We start from the raw sequence: 17,499 nt of genomic DNA on the forward strand, positions 1-17,499 counted from the left end.
CAGCACTATTTACAATAGCTAAGACATGGAAACAACCTAAATGTCCATCAACAGTTGAATAATGATGTGGTGTGTGTGTGTGTATGTGTATACACACACACACAATGCAATATTACTCAGCCATAAAAAAGAACAAAATAATGCCATTTGCAGCACCATGGATGGACGTAGAGATGATCATACTAAGCGAAGTAAGTCAGAAAGAGAAAGACAAATACCATATGATATCACTTATATGTGGAATCTAAAATATGACACAAATGAACATATCTAGGAAACAGAAATGGACTCACAGACATAGAGAAGAGACTTGTGGTTGCTAAGGGGGAGGGGAGGGGAGGGAGGGAAGGATTGGGAGTTTGGGATTAGCAAATGCAAACTAGTATATATAGGATGGATAAACAAGGTCCTACTGTATAGCACAGGGAACTCTAGTCAACATCTTATGATAAACCATAATGGAAAAGAATATGAAAAAGAATATGTACGTATAACTGAGTCACTTTGCTGTATAGCAGAAATTAACACATCATAAATTGAATATACTTCAATAAAATTTTTAAAAAAGAGCAGGATCACACCTGATCCTGCAGAAGATTATCCAGATGATGGAATTTAAGGTACTAATGTGAAAAAAAAAAAAAAAGCAGCAGCAGCTCATGTGGAGTAGATGTTCACATGCAGTCCTCACTCACTTGCTTCCTGAAATACAGGAGGAGCTCCATAAATGGGATAGCCTTTAATTCAAATTGCACACTACAGAACCATAAATCCCTTCCCTGTATCAATCTGGCAGGGCATATGTTCACAGTCATAGACACCCCTTCATCCATTCCGGGGCCAACACGGAGAATGTTGTCATCTGCTGTTTTGTCTCGTTGCCTCTGTTGAGACTGCAGCTCAAGGGTGGGCGTCATGCCTCGCCTTTCTCCTGCAATCCCACAGCACTTTGCAGTTGGGCGATGTGCACAAAACTCCTCAACAAATGTTTTCTGCTAGCGATTTGGAATACAAAGCCCCACAACCAGTAAGAGGGAGAACCGACATTCAAACCTGGTTCCTCCAATCCCCAAACCTGAGCGGGCTTCATGTCAACACACTACCTCTCCCATGAGAAGTGTTTTACACACACACACACACACACACACACACACACACACACACACACACATGGAATGCAGAAATCAATTAACAACTGCCTGGTGGGTTTTTCTGTAGTGACATGAGTGTTAATCTTCTCTCCTCAACTGGATTGTAAGTGTCTCAAAGAGGGAGCTGTGCCTTTTCCTTGTTCTGTGTTCCCCAGGGCCCTTACTACATAGCTGAGCTCACATCAAAAGCTCAATAAATCTGTTATCCAAATGATGGATTGGTGAGTTGGTTGATTGATTAGGTTAGCGATTGACTGGAATAAATACAACGTGAGCATAAGAGACACACGTTGCAATTATGTAATCTCTAACTCTGTCTTTAGAAAACTTCTGTAAATTTCTAAATATTTTACTACATTCAGGAGAGATCTACTCTACTTAGGCCTTTCCATTAAGGCCTGGGAAGAAAACAAATAATACACTCTATAAAATAAGCATGAAGGGAGAGGAAGAGGAGGCATCAAAGCCCCAGCCCTACAAGGCTTCTTAGGTTCTACTGCCACATGGAGGAGGCCCAACAAGGCACATTGGAACAACAGTCACACTGAGCCTGAAGACGTGAATGAGAAGAGGAGCAGCTGAGAAGACGGGGAGATGAAGGCATGACCTCTAGATAAAAGAGAACCACTGTGAGATGGAACAACGGCTCTTCCTTGTTGGCTTTGCAACAGGATGCCCAGCCCATTCAGAGGGGTAGGCCAGGCAAACCTGTGGCTTCATGGGCTGTAGAGAACACGACCGACACTGACAGGAGTGTAAGTGCCACACCAGATGAGCCAGAACCAGTTTCAGCGATTCTGAGCAGCCAACACCACCATTGGGTCCAAGGGCTTTGGTTTTAGCCCAGGAACCAGGGAGCAGGAGTTTGGGGAGGCTCCAGCTCCAATGACAGAGCATAGATTGGAGCCACTGGACATGAGCACAGAGATTTTCAATTCTACTTTGTGCCACAAACAGAGACTAAGCACCTGCTCTGCGCTGACTGTGGCAAAGCAGCCATGAAAAGAAATATAAATGAGGACTAACTTTCCCCCAGTGAGGGAGACATGCTAAGTGGCCAGTTCCTCATAAGAGAAAACTAGCTAGACGATTGCTGTTGCTTCTCTCTTCAATCACTCTCATTGCTCGGTGGAATAAGGGTCTTCTGGACCTTCAGCAAGGCTGGATCTACCCCAGTTCTTCACCTCTCTTGGGGGTTGGAGGACAGGTATGGGTTCACAAGGGCAGTATTGAAAACTCCTAGACCTTAGGCTGCGGGGAGGGATCAGCTAGAGAGCCAAGTGGAGCCAGAGGAGACTAAAGAGAGAAAGAAAAACAAAGCAGAAACCCAACCCGAGAGCACAAAACAGTGAAGAGCTCTGTGGAGCCCGTGAAAAAAGTCAGGAAGAGAAAGCGCTCTTCTTGAGGACTTTCTCCAAAGAGAGGAATTTTTTTCTGGGCTGGTGTTGATGTGCCATGTGCAGAAAAAGCCCCTTCCTGGGACCCAAATAGGAACAACAGCCCAAATCTGCCTGAGGCCTCACCAGCCATATTGTTTCTTTCTCCTGAAAATAAAATCTGGGGTCCCTACTTCTCACCCTTCTAAGAGAAGAGCTGAGACTTGGATCAATCTGGAGTATTTCTCAGTCTGCCATGAAGGTAACAAAGGGAGAGAGAGACCCAGCTCCAGTACTGGGGGGAAATGTTCTGGATCTCAGAGTATGGCTCAGGAAGGAAAAGAGGAAGCTGCATTTAATGAGATGATAGTACAGCAAAGGTATTTTTTAAGTACCGTTGATGAAAAATAGAAACTGTAAGATGGGACTTCCCTGGTGGCACAGTGGTTAAGAATCCACCTGCCAATGCAGGAGACACGGGTTCAAGTCCTGGTCCGGGAAGATCCCACATGCCGTGGAGCAGCTAAGCCTGTGCGTCACAACTACTGAGCCCACGTGCCACAACTACTGAAGCCCGTGAACCTAGAGCCCGTGCTCTGCAACAAGAGAAGCCACCGCAATGAGAAGCTCGCGCACCGCAACAAAGAGTAGTCCCTGCTCACAGCAACTAGAGAAAGCCTGCACACAGCAACGAAGAACAAAAGCAGCCATAAATTAATTAATTAATTAATTTTTAAAAACTAAAAGATGTTTGAATTTACACACAGACACACACACCTGTTCCTCAAAACAAAGTTTTCTTACAGTGAAGGTAAACAGTGCAGTAATTACCCAGAAAAATGCTTCTTTCTTTCTACTGATTTACTAAAATAGATGTGGAGTGGACCTGTCCCTTGGCCATCAAAAAGCAGGTGGAAATATTTTTTTCTTGCCTGAGTTTGCATGGTTTCACAAATAAAAACTCACCCTTCTTTAATGTAATGGAAGGATCTTCTGTCACTGTTGAAACTTTGCAAGGAGAAATTTTCACAAAAGCTGACAGGAATGAGGTGTGGTCCTTCAATTATAAATGAGGAAGGGAATGAATTTTGGACTACCTACTTTGTGCCAGAGAAAAGTCGAACATGTGTATTTTCCCTTGTCAGAAATTAGTGGAAATTGCACAGTAATGTGAATATGGGCTGTATTGTTTTCAGTGTAACTGTTAGATACCGAACACGAAACCATTTTTAAAAATCAATAGCAGTGTATGTAATAGAACATTAATTAAAATGGAAGCTATCCCCATTTAAAAAAAAAAAAACAAAAAAAAAACCTGGAGCAACTGTTCCAGGTGCTCTAAACAGTGTATTTCATTTAACCGTTAGAACAACCCAATGAGATAGTGTTCTTATCCTTCACTTAAAGACGGCAAACCGAGATTCAAAGAGGTGTCATAACATTCTCAAGATCTCACAGGTCCATGACTTCATCAAACATTTGCAAGTTGACAATCTGATACTGACGTGTGCCCCCACCCGCCCCCAAACACAACACCATCTCAATACCAAATAATCCTGGGTGGGGGTGTGGATAATACATCTCCCCTACACATCATTCTAAAGGCAGATGGGTTTTGAATCAATCCACCAAGTGATCAATTAACATCCTCCCTTCTATAACCAGCTCCAGATTCCTGGAAGAGATGGGGAAATACGGTGTCTTTTCAGAGCACATTTATATTCATCTCAATTACTCTTCTTCTTCATTCTAGCAGCACATAAATTACCAGCTCTGTTGTCAAATGCTGCGTGTAACTGTGTTTAGCATAAGGTCCCAGGGGAAAAGAAAAGTCATCGACTCTCTATGGGCAGGGATGTGCCAGGAGGCACCAGAATGGAGGTTGAAGGGTGGTATCCACCCTCTCTACCCTCCTCCAAACTTCCCCCAGGACCTGGGAGCCCAGACCTGTCAATAGCCACAAATAAGAATAAGGGATATCAGAGTGTGCAGAATATGAAGTGCGTAAGTAATTCCAGGAAAGAAACAGTGAGCTTTTTATTTCTCAAACCACGCAAACTCAGGCAAGAAAAAATATTTCCACCTACTTTTTGATGGCCAACAGGCAGCTCCTCTTCATGCCTATTTTAGTAAATCAGTGGAAAGAAACATTATTTGGGTAATTACTATGAACCGTGTCATGTAACAGTGATCTCAATTAATTCCTGCTGCAGCCCTTAAGTAAAAGTCTCAAGTCAGGGCTGTTATCTGACTTGTCCAAGGTGACACAGCTGGGACATACAGAGCTGGTAGATATTTTTTTTCCTGGACTGGTCTTTTGAAGCCCCTTTCTTTCTTTATCCCAGCATTTACCCATTCCCTCAAGTGACTGCTCCAGCAGACTGGCCCTGTTGGAAACCAACTAACCAAGAGTGAATCTTTGTAAAATGCCCAAAGAAATGCTCCTCTTGAACTCCAAAAAGAAAGAACCCTCGTCACCACTGTTGATTAGAGTTACGTTTGCTGATAAAACTCAAAAACAAAACAACTATGACTTGACAATTCTCTCAACTAAAAGAAGTTCTGGCAAAAAGTTGCAATGTAAATGAGGAACCCAGGTTTTCTCTATCTTTCTGCTCTGTCACCCTCAGATCATGGCTTCCATTGTCAAAGTCCCTTTAGGGTCCAGATGGCTGCTGGAGCACTTGCCATCGCCAGGCACCAGGAAGGAGGAAGCAGGAAAGGACAAATGGGATGTCTCTCCTTTAAGGAGCCTCCCTAAATCTTCTACATGCAAACTTCAGCTTTCCTTGTGGCCAGAAATATTCACATGCTCACAACTAGCTGCAAAGGAGTCTGGCAAATGTGGTCTACAGTGTGCACACTGTCACCCTGACATACACCAGGGCTCTTTTCCTGAGGGAAGAGGACAAAAAAAGATAATGGGTAGCAACCAGCTGTCTCTGACTCAATCACCACCACCCAACCCCACCAAAATCATCACCATTCTTTACCAAACTCTTTCTATATTACACACCTTAGCTCAGTTCATCCCCCAATAACCTTATGAAGGATACCATTTTCCCCACTCTACAGACAGGGAAACAGAGACTCAGAGAAGCTAAGTAACATACATGAGGTCACAGAATTGAGATGTGAATGTGGAAGATACATTTTTAATGGATCTTGTGAACCTGAAAGATACATTATTAATAATGTTTGACCTGAGCAGAAGCAAGAAGAACTATAATCCTGCAGACTGTGGAACAAAAACCACATTCACAGAAAGAGAGACAAGATGAAAAGGCAGAGGGCCATGTAGCAGATGAAGGAACAAGATAAAACCCCAGAAAAACAACTAAATGAAATGCAGATAGGCAACATTCCAGAAAAAGAATTCAGAATAATGATAGTGAAGATGATCCAGGACCTCAGAAAAAGAATGGAGGCAAAGATTGAGAAGATGCAAGAAATGTTTAACAAAGACCTAAAAGAATTAAAGAACAAACAAACAGAGATGAACAATACAATAACTGAAATGAAAACTACACTAGAAGGAATCAATAGCAGAATAACTGAGGCAGAAGAACGGATAAGTGACCTGGAAGACAGAATGGGGGAATTCACTGCTATGGAACAGAATAAAGAAAAAAGAATGAAAAGAAATGAAGACATCCTAAGAGGCCACTGGGACAACATTAAACGCAACAACATTCACATTATAGGGGTCCCAGAGGAAGAAGAGAGAGGGAAAAGACTAGAGAAAATATTTGAAGGGATTATAGTTGAAAACTTCCTTAACATGTGAAAGGAAATAGCCACCCAAGTCCAGGAAGCACAGCGAGTCCCATACAGGATAAACCCAAGGAGAAACACACCGAGACACATAGTAATCAAATTGGCAAAAATTAAAGACAAAGAAAAATTACTGAAAGCAGCAAGGGAAAAATGACAAATAATATACAAGGGAACTCCTGTAAGGTTAACAGCTGATTTCTCAGCAGAAACTCTACAAGCCAGAAGGGAGTGGCATGATATACTTAAAGTGATGAAAGGGAAGAAACTACAACCAAGATTACTCTAACAGGCAAGGATCTCACTCAGATTTGATGGAGAAATCAAAAGCTTTACAGACAAACAAAAGCTGAGAGAATTCAGCACCACCAAACCAGCTCTACAACAAATGCTAAAGGAACTTCTCTAAGTGGGAAACACAAGAGAAGAAAAGGACCTACAAAAACAAACCCAAAACAACTTAAAAAATGGTCATAGGAACATACATATTGATAATTACCTTAAACGTGAATGGATTAAATGCTCCAACCAAAAGACACAGGCTTGCTGAATGGATACAAAAACAAGACCCATATATATGCTGTCTACAAGAGACCCACTTCAGACCTAGGGACACATACAGACTGAAAGTGAGGGGATGGAAAAAGATATTCCATGCAAATAGAAATCAAAAGAAAGCTGGAGTAGCAATACTCATATCAGATAAAATAGACTTTAAAATAAAGAATGTTACAAGAGACAAGGAAGGACACTACATAATGATCAAGGGATCAATCAAAGAAAAAGATATAACAATTAAAAATATATATGCACCCAACACAGGAGCACCTCAATACATAAGGCAACTGCTAACAGATATAAAACAGGAAATTGACAGTAACACAATAATAGTGGGGGACTTTAACACCTCACTTACAACAATGGACAGATCATCCAAAATGAAAATAAATAAGGAAACAGGAGCTTTAAATGACACAATAGACCAGATAGATTTGATATTTATAGGACATTCCATCCAAACACAGCAGATTACACTTTCTTCTCATGTGCGCACGGAACATTCTCCAGGATAGATCACAACTTGGGTCACAAATCAAGCCTCAGCAAATTTAAGAAAACTGAAATCATATCAAGCATCTTTTCTGACCACAACACTATGAGATTAGAAATGAATTACAGGGGAAAAAAACGTAAAAAACACAAACACCTGGAGGCTAAACAATATGTTACTAAATAACCAAGAACTCAATGAAGAAATCAAAGAGGAAATCGAAAAATACCTAGAGACAAATGACAATGAAAACACGACAATCCAAAACCTATGGGATGCAGCAAAAGCAGTTCTAAGAGGGAAGTTTATAGCTATACAAGCCTACCTCAAGAAACAAGAAAAATCTCAAATAAACAATCTAACCTTACACCTAAAGGAACTAGAGAAAGAAGAACAAAACCCAAAGTTAGCAGAAGAAAAGAAATCATACAGATCAGAGCAGAAATAAATGACATAGAAACAAAGAAAACAATAGCAAAGATCAATAAAACTAAAAGCTGGTTCTTTGAGAAGATAAACAAAATTGATAAACCATTAGCCACACTCATCAAGAAAAAGAGGGAGAGGACTCAAAATCAATAAAATTAGAAATGGAAAAGGAGAAGTTACAACAGACACCGCAGAAATACAAAGCATCCTAAGAGACTACTACAAGCAACTCTCTGCCAATAAAATGGACAACCTGGAAGAAATGGACAAATTCTTAGAAAGGTATAACCTTCCAAGACTGAACCAGGAAGAAACAGAAAATATGAAAAGACCAATCACAAGGAATGAAATTGAAACTGTGGTTAAAAATCTTCCAACAAACAAAAGTCCAGGACCAGACGGCTTCACGGGTGAATTCTATCAAACATTTAGAGAAGAGCTAACACCCATCCTTCTTAAATGCTTCCAAAAAGTTCCAGAGGAAGGAACACTCCCAAACTCATTCTATGAGGCCACCAGCACCCTGATACCAAAACCAGACAAAGATTCTACAAAAAAGAAAATTACAGACCAATATCACTGATGAATATAGATGCAAAAATCCTCAACAAAATACTAACAAACAGAATCCAACAACACATTAAAAGGATCATACACCATGATCAAGTGGGATTTATCCCAGTAATGCAAGGATTCTTCAATATACGCAAATCAATCAGTGTGATACACCATATTAACAAATTGAAAAATAAAAACCATATGATCATCCCAATAGATGCAGAAAAAGCTTTTGACAAAATTCAATACACATTTATGATAAAAACTCTCCAGAAAGTGGGCATAGAGGGAACCTACCTCAACATAATAAAGGCCGTATATGACAAATACACAGCAAACATCATTCTCAATGGTGAAAAACTGAAAGCATTTCCTCTAAGATAAGGAACAAGGCGAGGATGTCCACTCTCAACACTATTATGCAACATAGTTTTGGAAGTCCTAGCCATAGCAATCAGAGAAGAAAAAGAAATAAAAGGAATACAAATTGGAAAAGAAGAAAAACTGTCACTGTTTGCAGATGACATGATACTATACATAGAGAATCTTAAAAATGCCACGAGAAAACTACTAGAGCTAATCAATGAATTTGGTAGAGTAGCAGGATACAAAATTAAAGCACAGAAATCGCTTGCATTCCTATACACTAATGATGAAAAATCTGAAAGAGAAATTAAGGAAACACTCCCATTTACCACTGCAACAAAAAAAATAAAATACCTAGGAATAAACCTACCTAGGGAGACAAAAGACCTGTATGCAGAAAACTATAAGACACTGATAAAGGAAATTAAAGATGATACCAACAGGTGGAGAGATATACCATGTTCTTGGATTGGAAGAATCAATATTGTGAAAATGCCTCTACTACCCAAAGCAATGTACAGTTTCAATGTTATCCCTATCAAATTACCAATGGCATTTTTTATGGAACTAGAACAAAAAATCTTAAAATTTGTATGGAGACACAAAAGACCACGAATAGCCAAAGCAGTCTTGAGGGGGAAAAACGGAGCTGGAGGAAGCAGACTCCCTGACTTCAGACTATACTACAAAGCTACAGTAATCAAGACAATATGGTACTGGCAGAGAAACAGAAACATAGATCAATGGAACAAGATAGAAAGCCCAGAGATAAACCCACGCACCTATGGTCAACTAATCTATGACAAAGGAGGCAAGGATATACAATGGAGAAAAGACAGTCTCTTCAATAAGTGGTGCTGGGAAAACTGGATAGCTACATGTAAAAGAATGAAATTAGAACACTCCCTAACACCATACACAAAAATACACTCAAAATGGATTTGAGACGTAAATGTAAGACCAGACACTATAATACTCTTAGAGGAAAACAAAGGAAGAACACTCTTTGACATAAATCACAGCAAGATCTTTTTTGATCTGCCTCCTAGAGTAATGGAAATAAAAACAAAAATAAACAAATGGGACCTAATGAAACTTCAAAGCTTTTGCACAGCAAAGGACACCATAAACAGGGACCTCCTTGGTGGCGCAGTCGTTAAGAATCCACCTGCCAATGCAGGGGACATGGGTTCGAGCCCTGGTCCAGGAAGATCCCACATGCCACGGAGCAACTAAGCCCGTGTGCCACAACTACTGAGCCTGCGCTCTATAGCCCATGAGCCACAACTACTGAACCCACGTTCCACAACTACTGCAGCCCACGTGCCTAGAGCCTGTGTTCCACAACAAGAGAAGCCACCGCAATGAGAAGCCCACGCACTGCAACGAAGAGTAGCTCCCGCTCGCCACAACTAGAGAAAGCCTGTGTGCAGCAACGAAGAACCAACGCAGCCAAAAAATTAATTAATTAATTAATTAATTTTAAGAAAGGAAACCATAAACAAGATGAAAGACAACCCTCAGAATGGGAGAAAATATTTGCAAACGAATCAATGGACAAAGGATTAATCTCCAAAATATATAAACAGCTCATGCAGCTAAATATTACAAAACAAACAACACAATCCAAAATCGGCAGAAGACCTAAATAGACATTTCTCCAAAGAAGACATACAGATGGCCAAGAAGCACGTGAAAAGTTGCTCAACATCACTAATTATTAGAGAAATGCAAATCAAAACTACAATGAGGTATCACCTCACACCAGTTAGAATGGGCATCATCAGAAAATCTACAAACAACAAATGCTGGAGAGGGTGTTGAGAAAAGGGAACCCTCTTGCACTGTTGGTGGGAATGTAAATTGATACAGCCACTATGGAGAACAGTATGGAGGTTCCTTAAAAAACGAAAAATAGAATTACCATATGACACAGCAATCCCACTACTAGGCATATACCCAGAGAAAACCAGAATTCAAAAAGACACATGCACCCCAATGTTCATTGCAGCACTATTTACAATAGCCAGGTCATGGAAGCAACCTAAATGCCCAATGACAGACGAATGGATAAAGAAGAGGTGGTACATATATACAATGGAATATTACTCAGCCATAAAAAGGAATGAAATTGGGTCATTTGTTGAGCCGTGGATGGATCTCGAGACTGTCATACAGAGTGAAGTAAGTCAGAAAGAGAAAAACAAATATCGTATATTAACGCATATATGTGGAACCTAGAAAAATGGTACAGATGAACCGGTTTGCAGGGCAGAAATTGAGACACAGATGTAGAGAACAAACGTATGGACACCAAGGGGGGAAAGCAGCGGGGGGCGGGGTGGTGGTGTGATGAATTGGGAGATTGGGATTGACATGTATACACTGATGTGTATAAAATGCATGACTAATAAGAACCTGCTGTATAAAAAAATAAAATAAAATTCAAAAATTAAAAAAAAATGTTTATCCTGATATCAAACTCCATAAAGTACCCACTTTACATAATTGTATAATGCGATACAAGTTAACTGTAAAGAACATTGCTTTTTAACTTGAAGGCAACTGTTTACCCAGGTGTCATATGACTAATCTCTCTGTCTGGCTCCAAAGCCCAAGAGTCTAAACACTGAACTACACTTTCAACCTTGCATGGTAATTTCATGAACTGAACAGTGAAAGAGAAATTATGGAATCAGGGAACACTCAAATTAGCCATGCAGGAAGCTACTTAATATGCTTGAACATGAACTAACTATAGTCCCCTCCAAAATCTCACCCTAGAAGGTGATATTTTGCAGAGGAGGATATCAGAAAAGTTAAGTTGGTAACGTCTCTCTCACACATTCTCTCTCTTTCTCTCTCTCTCCCTCCCTCCTTCTCACATACACACACTCTCACACACAAACACACTTAAACTTTCCATCCTTCAATCAAGTGGCCAGTGACAAGTACCATTCTACTGAACAAACACCCAGTTTTGCCCTCCTTCTTTGTCCTCTGCTTATAGCTAAACATTCATTTCTTTCCTCAATTTATTCCTATTTTGTCCTGAAACATCCTTCATAGTTATTTTGCTTAAGAGTTCTTTTTCAAAACTATTTCAAGAGAGAGGCTGACCTGGTTATAACCCCAGGTCCTTGGTCTGCACATCCTCTGACCTAATTGGATGCCACATTCCCAGATGGGGTCAGGAGGTCAGCAGTCAAGAAAAAGACAGCTTCCCAGCTGCTACAGAGAAAAGTGGACATTCTTATTAGACCTGTAAGCAAAATGTCAAACTACAGAAAGCCTTAGCCAATAACATTCTTGCATTAGATGGCTCAGCAAGAAAAACCTGAAAGCTGCCTAGAACTGCTCCCTTTAATGCTCTACATCAGGATGATGTCATTCCAACAGCAAACACACCTGAAGATGCCATATGTAGAACTGGACCTGCCAACTCATTTCCACCATTTACTGGGCACCAATTCTAGGCCTATCACAAGTCCATATTGGGGATACAGGAGCAAGAAAGCCTAGCACCCTGCCTTCAAGTAACTCATAGTCTAGTGGGTGAGCCAAACACATGAATTAATAACCCCAGACCATGGGCTTAGAGCTCTGCTTCCTGATGAATAAAGTGCTTTCAACACTCAGAGGAGAATCACCAACTCTAGGTAGGGCTATCATGGGGGACAGCCTGGAGGAGATGGCATTGGAATATGGACCTTGACTCCTGAAGTCATTCATAGATAGTGAGCCTCCCACAGGGAACCTCAGTCCTCAGTCTTGAGACTAAAATAAGGGCTTTGTCAAAAGCCCAGAAGCTGGATCACCTCAACATGCACTGGCAATTAACACTGACTTTCACTGAAGATTTCTTGGGGAGATTGAGACAATGTCAAATCATACACTAAAGAGCAAACACAATTTTTTAAATCCCTGTGAGATATTTTTTTTCCTTGCTCAAGTCTTTTTCTAGCTCCCAGCTGACTCATTTCTCCCTTTGTGCCCCGTGTATCCCTCTCATCTCGCACACATCCAGAGGCATCAGTTCCCAGCCTCAGCCTTTATGTCCAACTTAGCAAAAAACAAGAGTCCAAGGTTTACAAAGAGCCTCCTGAGGAAGCCCTTCAGGGAGTCATAACTCGTTATGTAGTAGGCCCTTGGAGAATCTCTCCCCCTACTCCAGGCTGCTAATCAAAATGTTTACCCAACAAACCCAGGGCTGAGGAAAGAGAAGCATCATTCTGCTTCCAAGAAAACAAAATATCATTGCATTGAGAAGGATTTTTTTCCCAGGTGCAGAAAGTAGGAAAAAAATTTCAGGAAAGGAAATCACAAAAGCAAGGACAAGAAGCAGGAAAATGGATGTCCCACCAAACATTTGAGAAACAGCAAAGGGTCTCGTGTAGCCGGAAGAAAGGGAGCAAAGAGATGAGTCTGGAAGGTGTGAGCAAAGTAGGTGAGTTAAATCACCTCCTTCTGGTTCCAGTGGTGTGTTCTATTCTGGAACGTGATGCCACCTCACTGCACTGTGTTCCCAGCCTCCATTTTAACTTCTCAAGGTGTCACTGACACTCCTAAAAGGGGTAATTAATTAGCCTGTCCCTTCTTTGTGTTTCATTGCAAAGTGAAGAACAGAGATAGTCAAGTTTGGTTACAGCTTTAAGTTTACTGTTGTAGTTAGTAATTTGGGAATTATGTATAATAATGTGTGTATTTATGCATAAATACAGACAGAGAAAGAGAATTGATTCTTCTGTTACATCTGCCTTATTTAGCTTTTAACTTTAGATTGCATAATTCTATTTATTTAGATTCTGCCTATTTCCAAAAACAAAAGAAAAGAGACAGAAATTGAAACAGTTTACCTTAAAAGAAGTATAATAAGACATTTACTCAAGATGGAAGACAATAGCCACATACTTTAGAAAGAAATTAGGAAAAATGTGCTATTAAAAAATTCTGGTTAAAAAAAAAAAAATTCTGGTAAGGGAAGCTACCAAGTAAAAATGGACGGCTAATTAGGCGATTGGGATTGACATGTATACACTGATGTGTATAAAATTGATGACTAATAAGAACCTGCTGTATAAAAAAATAAATAAAATAAAATTCAAAATTTTAAATTAAAAAAAAAATGGACGGCTTCCCAGCAGGCAGGTTAAAGACATACATGTAATAAGTTTAGGAAACATAAGCTTTCTCTAGTCTCTGAAATAAGGAAATGTGTGTATTCCACAGGGATTCTTTTTACAGGGGAAGTGTTTTACTGTTAGAGAAATATTGGCTGCTGAGACCCATATCTTAGTAAATTATAAAATAATCCCCTTTATTCCTCTTGTTCTTTTTCAGTACTGTGTTGAATCTCAAATTCCAACTTAATTTTTTTCTTTGTTCTCACCCCAGATCCCGCTTAAATTGTACTTGAAATACAAAAAGCACACGCCAGCTCTAATTGGTACTTCTCACCCAGTTGTATTTATTTGGCAGCCGTGATTGGCTTTGGTTTGCACGCGGGTTCACATCTAACTCACAGACTGAAGCATCATTATGTGATCTCCCACCAGAGAATGCTAGGTGGGAGTTAGTGAAGGTCCACACCAAAAATGGAAAAATTAAAGATTACCACTTCTCAATCCTTGTTAGCATGAAAATATAATTATGCATTTTGTTTTTCAGAGGCAAGGGGCATGCCTCTTGGAACACCTACCGGATTGCAATCTTGTTTTCACCATCAGTGAAAAGGAAAGCATCAATTTATTTGAACAGCCTTTGTCAATGTGGGTCTGAGAGCATGCTGCATGAAATAATAATGATTAGTATTAAATTAATAACGATAATAATAGTTACTGTTTTTTGACTGCCTCCTATTCTAAGTACAAGCCGATAACACTGAGTTATCGGCTTGCACTTAGATAACAATCAGATAACAGTGAGTTATCTAATTCTTACAACAATCCTGTTATATTATATGGAGAAGCTGAAGTTGATTGGGGTTAAGTAACTTGCCTAATTCAAGCTATTTGCAAGACAAAATTCAAAACAATGTGATCTAACTCTATGTGGATTGTGGAACAAGGTAACGAATGCTACCCTCAATAGGAAGTTTACCACCATAAAGAAGAGCCATGGACTTCCCTGGTGGTGCAGTGGTTAAGAATCCACCTGCCAATGCAGGGGACACGGGTTCGAGCCCTGGTCCGGGAAGATCCCACATGCCGCGGAGCAACACAGCCTGTACGCCAAAACTACTGAACCCACGTGCCACAACTACTGAAGCCTGCGTGCCTAGAGTCCATGCTTCCCAACAAGAGAAGCCACCTCAGTGAGAAGCACACACCGCAACAAAGAGTAGCTCCCGCTCCCCGCTACTAGAGAAAGTCCACACGCAGCAACGAACACCCAACGTAGCCATAAATAAATAAATAAAAGAAGAGCCATGCAATATATGGCACTGGAGACCACTGATGTCACGACAATAAGCTCTGTTCTGTAAAAGTGATTCCATAGGAAGCAAGAGTGATAGAGTGGAGTTGTCATCCCAGCCCTTCCTATAAGAACTGTTCCTCCATCTCTCACTTGATCCATATGGACATAGCCAAGAGTCCTGGCTTCATTTTATCTAACGTGATCCAGACTCGCCGATTCCAGAGTGTTGTTGATCCATGAGTGACCCAAGATAAATAGACTTCCTTCTCCATGACATTCCACTTGAGACTAAGAGATTTCAATCTGACTCAATCTACTGAAGAGGAGATGACAATTCAGGTGCTGTGCTATGGGCTGACCATGGTGTATACCATGTGGCCTGGAGGCATATAAGGACTGTCTGCAAAGAAAGAGAAATGAGGTGAACTTGAGAGATGAAGGTGGGTGAGGTCTAGAAAGGCTGTGAGCATCCAGCTTCTTGCTCCCACTCATTCCTGAGAGCCAGCTGCCTCCCTGCCCTGTGCTCTCCAAAACCAATCTATATGCTTTTAACAAATCTCCCATATTTGCCTAAAGAGAATCATGTATATTTCTTTTCCATGGAACTGAGAGAGCCCTAACTACCCAGGGTGATCTAATTAAAGAAGGTCCAGAGTTTCCTAGTGGTCTAGTTTAAAGAATACAATATGAATCCTAGGGAAGTTTGCGAGTTGAGTAATGAACACATCCCTCAGATTTTCCCCTCTCAAGTGTCAGTAAGCTCTGCTTTCAGTTTGAAAGAAACTGAAAAACTACTCTAAAGTAAGGCTCAGTCAAGAATCTGAAGAGTCAGCATTCTGTGTTCAGAATATCCATATCCTGGAGCTGACAGCCACCAGAAGGTCAGAGATCCTGTTTTTTATATGATAAGTAAAGATAAGCTGATAAAGTGAGAGCCGTCACACAAGCATCCCATAGCACATGGCTTATGGCCCATCAGTAAGGTTCAATATCAAGTGCTGTCTTGATATATAGTAAAACTAGGATGGCCTCAAATGGCTTACCTACAATTCATCTTCCCTTCTGCTCTATAGATAAGGTCCCCTAGCCAAACAACTCTCCTTATCAAATGGGCCAGGTGAAGTGCCTGCTTATCCCTGAGTAGAGGGTTTCCATTCCCTGACAGCCCATGGAATTATTCAGACCAACTAGCCACATCCCACCAACCCTCCTACCATGAATCTAGAGCCACCTCACTCTCTTGATACTACCAAGCCTGTCTTCCACAGCCCAGAATTGTTCATTCTTTTGCTGAGTTCTACTGTCCTCTGGCCCTGTGTGGTGCTGTGTGTGGAAGCTACTCCAGGCTGTATGTGTGATAAATAAACTGCTCTTGATTTCATCTGTCTGGTGTCAGGGGCTGTGTGTTTAGCCATCATCATAAACCCAGGGTGGTTTACCAATGGGGTGAATAGGAGGTGATTAAACACAGCAGCACAGAGATCTATCAGAGGAGGGCCCAGATGGGTAACATATGCCTATGCAGACAGGAATACAGACCACTAAGAGCCTTCTTGGTGATAGAATGCTTCTCCAGGTTCCCAGGGTGACAGGGGAAACTTCACTGCAAAGATAATGGGGCACACTTGAACCCGGCCTCCAGTTATAACACCATCTGCTGAGGCCTTGTACAAAATGATTCATTGAGAATGGCAGGGCCCAACCATCAAATGGTTACTATATCATTACCTTCAAATTAACCCATCTTTTACAGAAGAAAAGATAACCTAACTATATTGAGGTTCTGATCCTAACTTCCAATCCTTACTTCTTCAAAATTTAAATTAAAAAAAAAAAAAGATACTCTGATAAATGACACCAGGAATTTTCCTTCTGTTCTGATTAGAACCATACCTGTCTTGTCCTTTTTTCATTGTCACAGCTCAGACCATCCTCCTCATTGTGTTCTTGACTCACCCTAAGTGTATTCATCTGTTAAATAGGGATAATAATAGCACCTACTGCACTGAACAGGGTTACAATAATGTCTGCACCGCACTTAGAGCAGCTTCAACACACACAAGTCCTTAGTAAGCATTAGAGAAACTTAAAAAAAAAAAAAAAAAAAAAATGGAACCTTGACTGGTCCCAACTTTGAGAACATCTACTCAATGAAACATCTAAATCCAGTTACGATTAATCCAGGAAAATATGAATGACTCAAATGAATCAGAGATCAAGCCTGCATAATACATGATCTAATGTGTTAAAATGTACAAAACTGACAAACTTTCCAAACAGCCATGGGGAAGGGAAAGATTACCATGGGCTAGGCATGCCAACTAGGTTTTTGAGAAGAAGAAAGACTTGATCTTAGCCTTAAAGATGCATAGAATTG

Source organism: Balaenoptera borealis (assembly GCF_965194805.1).
Source record: "Balaenoptera borealis genome assembly, chromosome: 10".
Lineage (NCBI taxonomy): Eukaryota > Metazoa > Chordata > Mammalia > Artiodactyla > Balaenopteridae > Balaenoptera > Balaenoptera borealis.